This window comes from Canis lupus, chromosome 30 (genome assembly GCF_003254725.2).
Source record: "Canis lupus dingo isolate Sandy chromosome 30, ASM325472v2, whole genome shotgun sequence".
Classification (NCBI taxonomy): domain Eukaryota; kingdom Metazoa; phylum Chordata; class Mammalia; order Carnivora; family Canidae; genus Canis; species Canis lupus.
Window position 1 is genome coordinate 11928002 of NC_064272.1, and position 7673 is coordinate 11935674.

At 41.2% G+C, this 7673-nt stretch overlaps 1 long non-coding RNA gene across 1 annotated transcript in view; it reads left to right on the top strand.

Moving 5' to 3' along the window:
- LOC112675999 (uncharacterized) overlaps positions 1 to 7459 on the top strand; it is a 142843-nt gene extending 135384 nt beyond the window's left edge. Inside the window, exon 12 of the long non-coding RNA XR_007407228.1 lies at positions 7197 to 7459. This is a non-coding gene — a long non-coding RNA (uncharacterized LOC112675999). The remainder of the gene's footprint in view (positions 1 to 7196) is intronic.
- Positions 7460 to 7673: the final 214 nt, after the last annotated feature.

Genomic DNA, 7673 nt, shown 5'->3' on the forward strand with positions numbered 1-7673 from the left:
GCCTGCTTATCTTTTTGTCTCTTGCTGGGCCAGTGACTTCAGAAGGCCCGGGAGCCTGTTTTACCCGCTGCTATATTCTGGACACAGTGCCTCAAACAATTTCAATGAAGGAGATGCCATTCTGGAAGCCCAGAACTGAATAAGCGGACCTCTGTCTTTGCTGCCTGTCTGTGGTCTTTGATTTCAACATCCTTTATGTCTCTGGATATCCTCTCACATAACTTTGACTTTCCCCACTATTCAGATGATTTCCAGTAGTTCTAGCACCACTTTCTGTCCTGGGTGCCTGACCTACATTTTCAAGTACCTGCAGGTCAGAATGTTAGCCTAGGGGCTTGATACCAGTTTTCTGCTATACATGGTGCAAGTCACTCCTCTTCACCCAGCCTGGGATTTTTCCTCTGAAATTAAAGACACTGGTCACTAGGTAATCTTTGTGGTCCCTTCCAGCTCTAAAAATGCTGTGTTTCTATGCTGGGATTTTGTCAGCACCTCAAATTCAGTCTGCCTGCAGTGGAACTCACACCAACCCTTCCTCCTCTCTCCTAGAAAGAGTTCTATCCTTTCCTAATCATTTAGGCTTGAAACTCTCTAGATATCTTTGCCTCCTCCCTCTACTCTAGTTGTCCATCTCCCCTGAGTTGCAAAGTCTTTTGAAAGCAGCTTCTGCACAGTCTTCTTACAGAGCCTTTTAGGATTTGTATTGTCAACATCTGGGTCATTACTGGGCAACATGTCTCAGAGGTGGATTCTTTTATCAGACAACAACTGCAAAAACAGTAGCGCCAACTAAGTTAAATCCAGCTTTTTCCAATCTCAGCTGAAGTCAGCACTCCATCTGGCTTTAAGAATACTGAAGAAGGGGGATCCCTGGGTGGCTCAGCGGTTCAGCACCTGCCTTTGGCCCAGGGCCTGATCCTGAAGACCCGGGATCGAGTCCCGCGTCAGGCTCCCTGCGCCGAGCCTGGTTCTCCCTCTGCCCGTGTCTCTGCCTCTCTCTCTCTCTCATAAATAAATAAAATAAAATAAAAAAGAATATTGAAGAAGAAACATCCAGAGTCTGCTCCAAAGGATCTTATTTCTTCCACTTCAGTCTTCAGATGCCCTTCTGGAATTTAAAATCAGTAAATACTATTCACTTTTAGGTCCTAACTAAATTTAAACTAAAAAAGCAAAGGTCATTGACACTTGTTCATGTCCTGATAGCATGAGTATATGGCAGGCAATTTTTGTTAGCGGAAAAACAACTGCATCTGTTCCAGTCTCACCCCAGTTTTTTTATTTATTTAAGAGAGAGAGAGAGAGCACGAGTGGGGGGGGGGGAGTGGCAGAGGGAGAGAGAGAAGCAGACTTCCCCTGAGCAAGGAGCCCTATACAAGGCTCAGATCTCAGGACCCCAGGATCATGACCTGAGCCGAAGGCAGATACTTAACCGACTGAGCCACCCAGGCACCCCTCACTCCAGTCTTTTTATTTTTAATATATTTTTTTTATTTATTCACGAGAGACACACAGAGAGAAATAGAGGCAGAGACATAGGCAGAGAGAGAAGCAGGCTCCATGCAGGGAGTCTGACATGGGACTCGATCCCAGGTCTCCAGGATCAAGCCCTGGGCTGAAGGCGGTGCTAAACCACTGATCCACCAGGGCTGCCCTCACTCCAGTCTTAAAAAACAAACAACAGCTTTGTTGAGATATAACCCACAGAGTATAAAGTTCACTCTTTAAAAGAGTATAAGGTCAGTGGTTTTTCATATTTTGACAGAGTTGTGCATCTATCACCACTAATTCCACTACATTTTCATTGTTCCAACAAGAAATCCTGTTCCCATTAGCAGACAATTATCCTTCATCCCCCTCCCAACCCCTGCAAGCACTAATCTACTTTTTATCTGTCAGTTTGTCTATTCTGGGCATTTGATATATGTGGAACCATACAATAAGTGGTCTTTTTGTGTCTGGCTTCTTTCTCTTAGAATTATAAGTTTCATCCATTGTAGCATGTATCAGTACTTCATTCTTTTTTTAGGGCCAAGTAATATTCCATTATATAGATACACCACATTTTGCTCATTTGTTCATCAGTTAATGGACATTTGTATTGTTTTTGGCTATTATGAATAATGCTGTTATTCATGTACAAATTTTCATATGGATGTAGTTTTTCATTTCTTGTGGATATTGCTGCATCATATGGTAGCTCCACATTTAACATTCTGAGGAACTGGCAAACTCTTTTCTGAAGTGGCTGCACCAGTTTTGCATTCCTAGCAGCAATATATGGAGGGTTCCAATTTCTCCTCACCAACACTTATATGTCTACATTTATTATTATCTCCATCCTAGTAGGTGTGATGTAGTATCTCATTGTGGGTTTACTTTGCATTTCCCTGATGATTAAAGATGTTGACAACCTTTTCACATGCTTATTGGCCATTTGTACACCTTTGGAACACCTGTCTTAGAACAGGTAAAAACTGAAATACCTTTATTTAGGGAGGAACTGATGCCTATTAATAGTAACTAACGTCCTTCCTTCAAATGAGGCAAAATTAGTAGTTGCTTACAAATACAAAGAAGAAATACTTCTTTATATAGATTGTATGAGACTGGGATTAAAACACCCTTTTATCTTTAAAAAATTATGAAAGGTAACTTTAGAGCTAAATGATTGAGAGGAAATTTCATTTTTAGAATAGATAAATAAGCAGTAAGTACAGTTCACTTCTAAAAAATTAAACAATGGGGAATGCCTGGGTGGCTCAGTGGCTGAACATCTATCTGCCTTTGGCTCAGGTCGTGATCCCAGGGTCCCAGGATCGAGTCCCATGTCAGGCTTCCCTCAAGGAGCTTGCTTTTCCCTCTGCCTGTGTCTCTGCCTCTCTTTTTGGGTCTCTCATGAATAAATAAATACTCTTTTTTTAAAAAAGATTTTATTTATTTATTCATGAGAGACACACACAGAGAGAGGCAGAGACACAGGCAGAGGGAGAAGCAGGCCCTATGCAGGGAGCCCGATGTGGGACTCGATCCCGGGACTCCAGGATCACGCCCTGAGCTGAAGGTAGACACTCAACCACTGAGCCACCTGGGCGTCCCTAAATAAAATCTTTAAAAAACATATAAATGAAACTGTATAGAAAAACTCAGTTTACATAAAAGATAAAGTATATGTGTGTGTGTGTGGGGGGGGGTGTCTCTCATACTGTCCTGCCCCTAATTGTGCTCAATTAACATTTATTGACTTTAATTTTTTTTTTAAGTTTTTATGTTATCATGTACCTGTTGCCTCCTGCTCTGCAGTCAAAGAGGAGAAAACATCAGGAAGGGGAAGATGCTCCAGAAGGGTCTATCCCATTGGGATGGTTCTGGAAATAGGCTACTTATTCATCCCTACTTGAGTCCAACCTTAAGACTTTTAGTAAGAGCTAAAATAGCTCCACTCACCCTGCTGAAAATACTGTGCCTTACCTTTCCCCCTCCATTGGCATTTTTCCCCTAAATTGGCACTTCCCTTTCCTAACCCAACAGCCAGTAGCACTGGCAGCAATGGCCAGGAGTGGCCACAGCTAGTTGGCACTTAAGAGGGAGGAATGCATATTGGGCAATCCCAGAAATGATGCAAAAGTTAATTAATCACCATCACTATGTTACATAATGCCAGATCCTTTGTCCATGAACAATTCCTGATTTTGCAGGAAATGTGCTTAGGATGCTTCAATGGGGGGAAGGCAGCTGTCGCTGGACCCTCTCCCTTATCTCATTCTTTCAGCCCAAATTCCTCTCCCAGGATTTTCCCCACCCTCTTCTTCAATCTGACTCCCTATTTTCATTTCTGGCCTATATCCTCAAAAAAAAAAAAAAAAAAAAAAAAAGCCCCAAAACACTATGAAATAAGAAACAGATTGAACGACCAACAACTAGAGAATGATTAAAGAAATTGCAACACATTCAGCATTTGGCTTTTAAGTGAATAAGCACATTTATATTAATGACTATTCTTAAATGATGAATACATTTAGGACTTAGAATACATAAATTTCATCATAGGATGAAAGATGCAGCCACCAAGAAGAATGTTTACAAAGAGTTTTAATAACTTAGAACACTTCTTATGTCATTAGGGAAAAAAAGAATAGAATATGAAATTGTTTGTACAATATTCTCTTAACCATGTTGAATACCTATGCATATGAAATCCTGGAAAGAAACTCACTATGGATAGAGAAATAATGGGTACTCTTTATATTCTTCTTTCTACTTTTCTGCAACTTGTGCAATTTTCTCTATAAGCCATTATCTCTTTATAAGAAAAAGAACCATAAATGCTATTTTTTTTTAAGAAGCAAAGTGTTCTGTGTGTACCCAGAAAGAGCTCTCTTATTGTCACAGATGTTTTCCCTTGCAGCTCTGCCCCAAGAAAACTGTAGACACTGTTCTGGGAGAAAACCTCCCACAGCCACCTGGCTCCTCTCCTGTGCACCCCCGCAGTGATTTGGCAGGACGAGGAGACCAGCGTGGGAAGGCACTTCTGTCTGTCGTGCACTTTGCCCGTCTCCCTCAGGTCTCTACTTGTTATTTCACTCCTATCTGTCTCACTTGTTGCTGATAAAGAATTCTCCAGAATTATGGCTCCCAGCAAAAGGCACTTTCCCACTTGGGCCCTGGGAAAAAGAGAACTAACATCTGCCAGTTTTCTCTACCCATCTGCAGTAGTCCTACTTGGCTTGGGCAACATCCCAGCAGAAAGCACTCATCCACACCCCTCAAGACCATTTAAGTGGCAAAACTTGCCCTCCAGGCATGTTGTCCTTAGTAAAGAAAGGTCAATGGAGGTAGAAAATTCAGAATTTGCAAGCTTAGGGTCAAAATAGGAGCCAATTTTGAACTTTGCTTAAGAACCCTAAATTTCTGTTTCAACCACGCCATTCAGTATTTAAAAGCCTGACTGTATTCAGGCTCCCCCTGCTATCTGAAGGTTTGTGTCACACCACTTTGCTTTCACAAAAGACCTACTACATTAGAACCTGTTTTTATTAGTAGCCAGAAATCCGAAAAAGATTTTCCCTTCTAAGAAAAGATAGTTGCTTTCATGTTTTACACCATTTTGCCTTATGAAAATGTTTCGTGGGAACACTGTACTGTCAGATGGCAGGGGAAACCTGTACTAAGACAGGCTTGCAAGGCCTGAGCCACAAGTATTCAGCTATAAGATGGAGATGGAATGATCTCAGAGGCATGAATTTTTTATGAAGGCCTGATTTAGAAATGACAGAATATTACAGCCAACACATGGCCTTTTCTAGAAAGTGATGTTATTCATGTGACAGCAATTAAGGCACCTCGGCGGACAGATTTCATGCATATCAACCAGCATTCCCAAGAGAGTGCATCTGCAACATGAGACGCTTGTGCTTTTCTGGCCCAGCTCTGTAGCAACCACATTCTGATGCAACAGCCAATTTATGACTGGGAAAATCCAGTAATCCCAAATTTTTGCACACGCCAGTTGAAATAAATGTTTCACGTAGGACTTATTCCTCACTGACTCTGGTTAGGTCAAGTAGTAACATTTCATGGTCTTCCTAGTTGTTAGGTTCCAAGGCTTCCCTGCCTGCACTGGCAGAGTGAAGCAGCTCCTCCCTGTGTACCAGCGCACTGGGTTGCTGCCTCCTTTGCAGCACTTACCACATGGCTGTATTAGCGTGTTTACAGATCTGTCTCTCTCACCAGACTGAGACCCATAGCCCTTATACCTAGCACAGTGCTTGCTGCTTAATAAATGTTTGTGGAATTCATTGCCTAATAAAAGTGTTAATTTTAGCTCCTCTTTCTACTATAAAGCTTTGACCATACTTTGTGAATAATCCATATCTATTCAAAGATCTTTAAAGCACAAGAGAAAAGCTCTTCCCTGTCCCAGAAACTGCCTGACCTCATAAAGCTCTGTCAACACCTAGAATACGAATTTTGCTATGTGGGATTCCCTGTGTCCTTGCTTCTCAAAGAGTGATCTATGCACCAGCAGTATTGGCATCACCTAAGAGGTTGTTAGAAACATAGAGTCTGAGGGGCACCTGGATGGCTCACTTGGTTAAGTGTCAGACTCTTGATTTTGGTTCAGGGTGGTGGGATCAAGCCCCACATCCAGCTCTGCGCTCAGCAGGGAGTCTGCTAGAGATTCTCTCTCCCTCTTCCTCTATCCCTCCCCCCAACACCCTGCTCTCTCTAAAATAAATAAATTGGTTTTAAAAAAGAAAGAAATGTAGAATCTCAGGCCTGAATTAGTCTTCCTTTTGGCAACCTCCCTGAGTGATTTATATGTGCAGTTCTGGGTGCTTTTGGGTGAACACCTATTGCTTACCTCTGATCTAGAAGTAAGGCTGTAACTATTGTACCCCCACTCTGAGGTAAAAACCTTAGGTTGAAAATAAGAAATCTTTGGTTATTTGGGGACATGGTTTCATTAATATTGTCCTATACTTACTAACTTGAGTTGGAAGAAACTGTAGAGCTCATCAAGTTCAACCATCACCTGAATTTCAGTATAATGATCAACTTTTGTAAAAAGGTTAAAGTGTGTTTCAGAATATTCTGTTCAAGAAGGTGAAAGCATATTACGTGTCTTAGTAAGGCAGCCATAAGAATGGGAGAAATTTATATATTAAAAGAACTTCTGGTGATTAAAGGAATAAAATTCAGTTATCTGGATATCTTCTAATATAAGCCAAAGGAAGGAAAGAATCGTCTTCCTTAAGAAAACTACTTTTGAATAGTTCCTCAACTCTGTAGTTCCTGTGATGTTGAAAAATGTAGGCTGCCAACATCAAAAAGATGATACATTTTATGTAGAGATCAGTATTGTGGAGAGAAGTTCCACTTCCAAAACTTGGGGCTTCTTACCCTAAAGTTGGACTTGAGTTTGGTAAAGCACTCACATACATTTTATATGATTGCTTCTACTACTGTTTTCTCACGAACAGGAAGCAGGTTTGTCCGTCCTTTGAATTCTAAGCCATAGCAGCCAAGCCCTCAGCTGCTTTCACACTAAGCTGATATGACATACAAAATCTGCTTATTTAAATATACAATGAATTTGTGATTCATGAGTGTAGTGTTTTCATTAGGGGAACTGAGGAAGGGTTTCTTGACTGTGAGAAGTCTTTCACATTGCTGTACGTGTGCCTGTCCCGTAGGTAGTTCTGGTCAGAGGTGCCGTGCTGAGGAAATGCATGCCGCCCTGGACACCTGACTTCTAGCCTCTGCTCAACCATTAAACACTTGGATAACTAACTCCTTGGACAAGTCACTTAACCTCTCCAGGCCTCACTAGTTAATCTCAAGGCTTCTTTCAAGTCCTGGTTTTTCACTTCATTCTGATATCTCAGAAAGGTACTTTGTATACATTTCAGAACAATGCTCATCCCTGTTTAATTCCAATGCCATTAATAAAGCTGATTCTGCCAACTTTGTGCCTAGCCTTTGAGCAAGTGGCAGCCTGAATGTTATCCTATATCATGTAATCATCAGAGGAAAAATAGCCAAGATTCTTTACTTCATTTCCTGAATAGATATATTTGTGGTTGTGAGCTAGTTAGTGTTTAGTTAATACAGTACAGAGTTATTGCTAAATGCTCCTTTTCACCTGATAATGAGTAAAAATAAAAATTTAT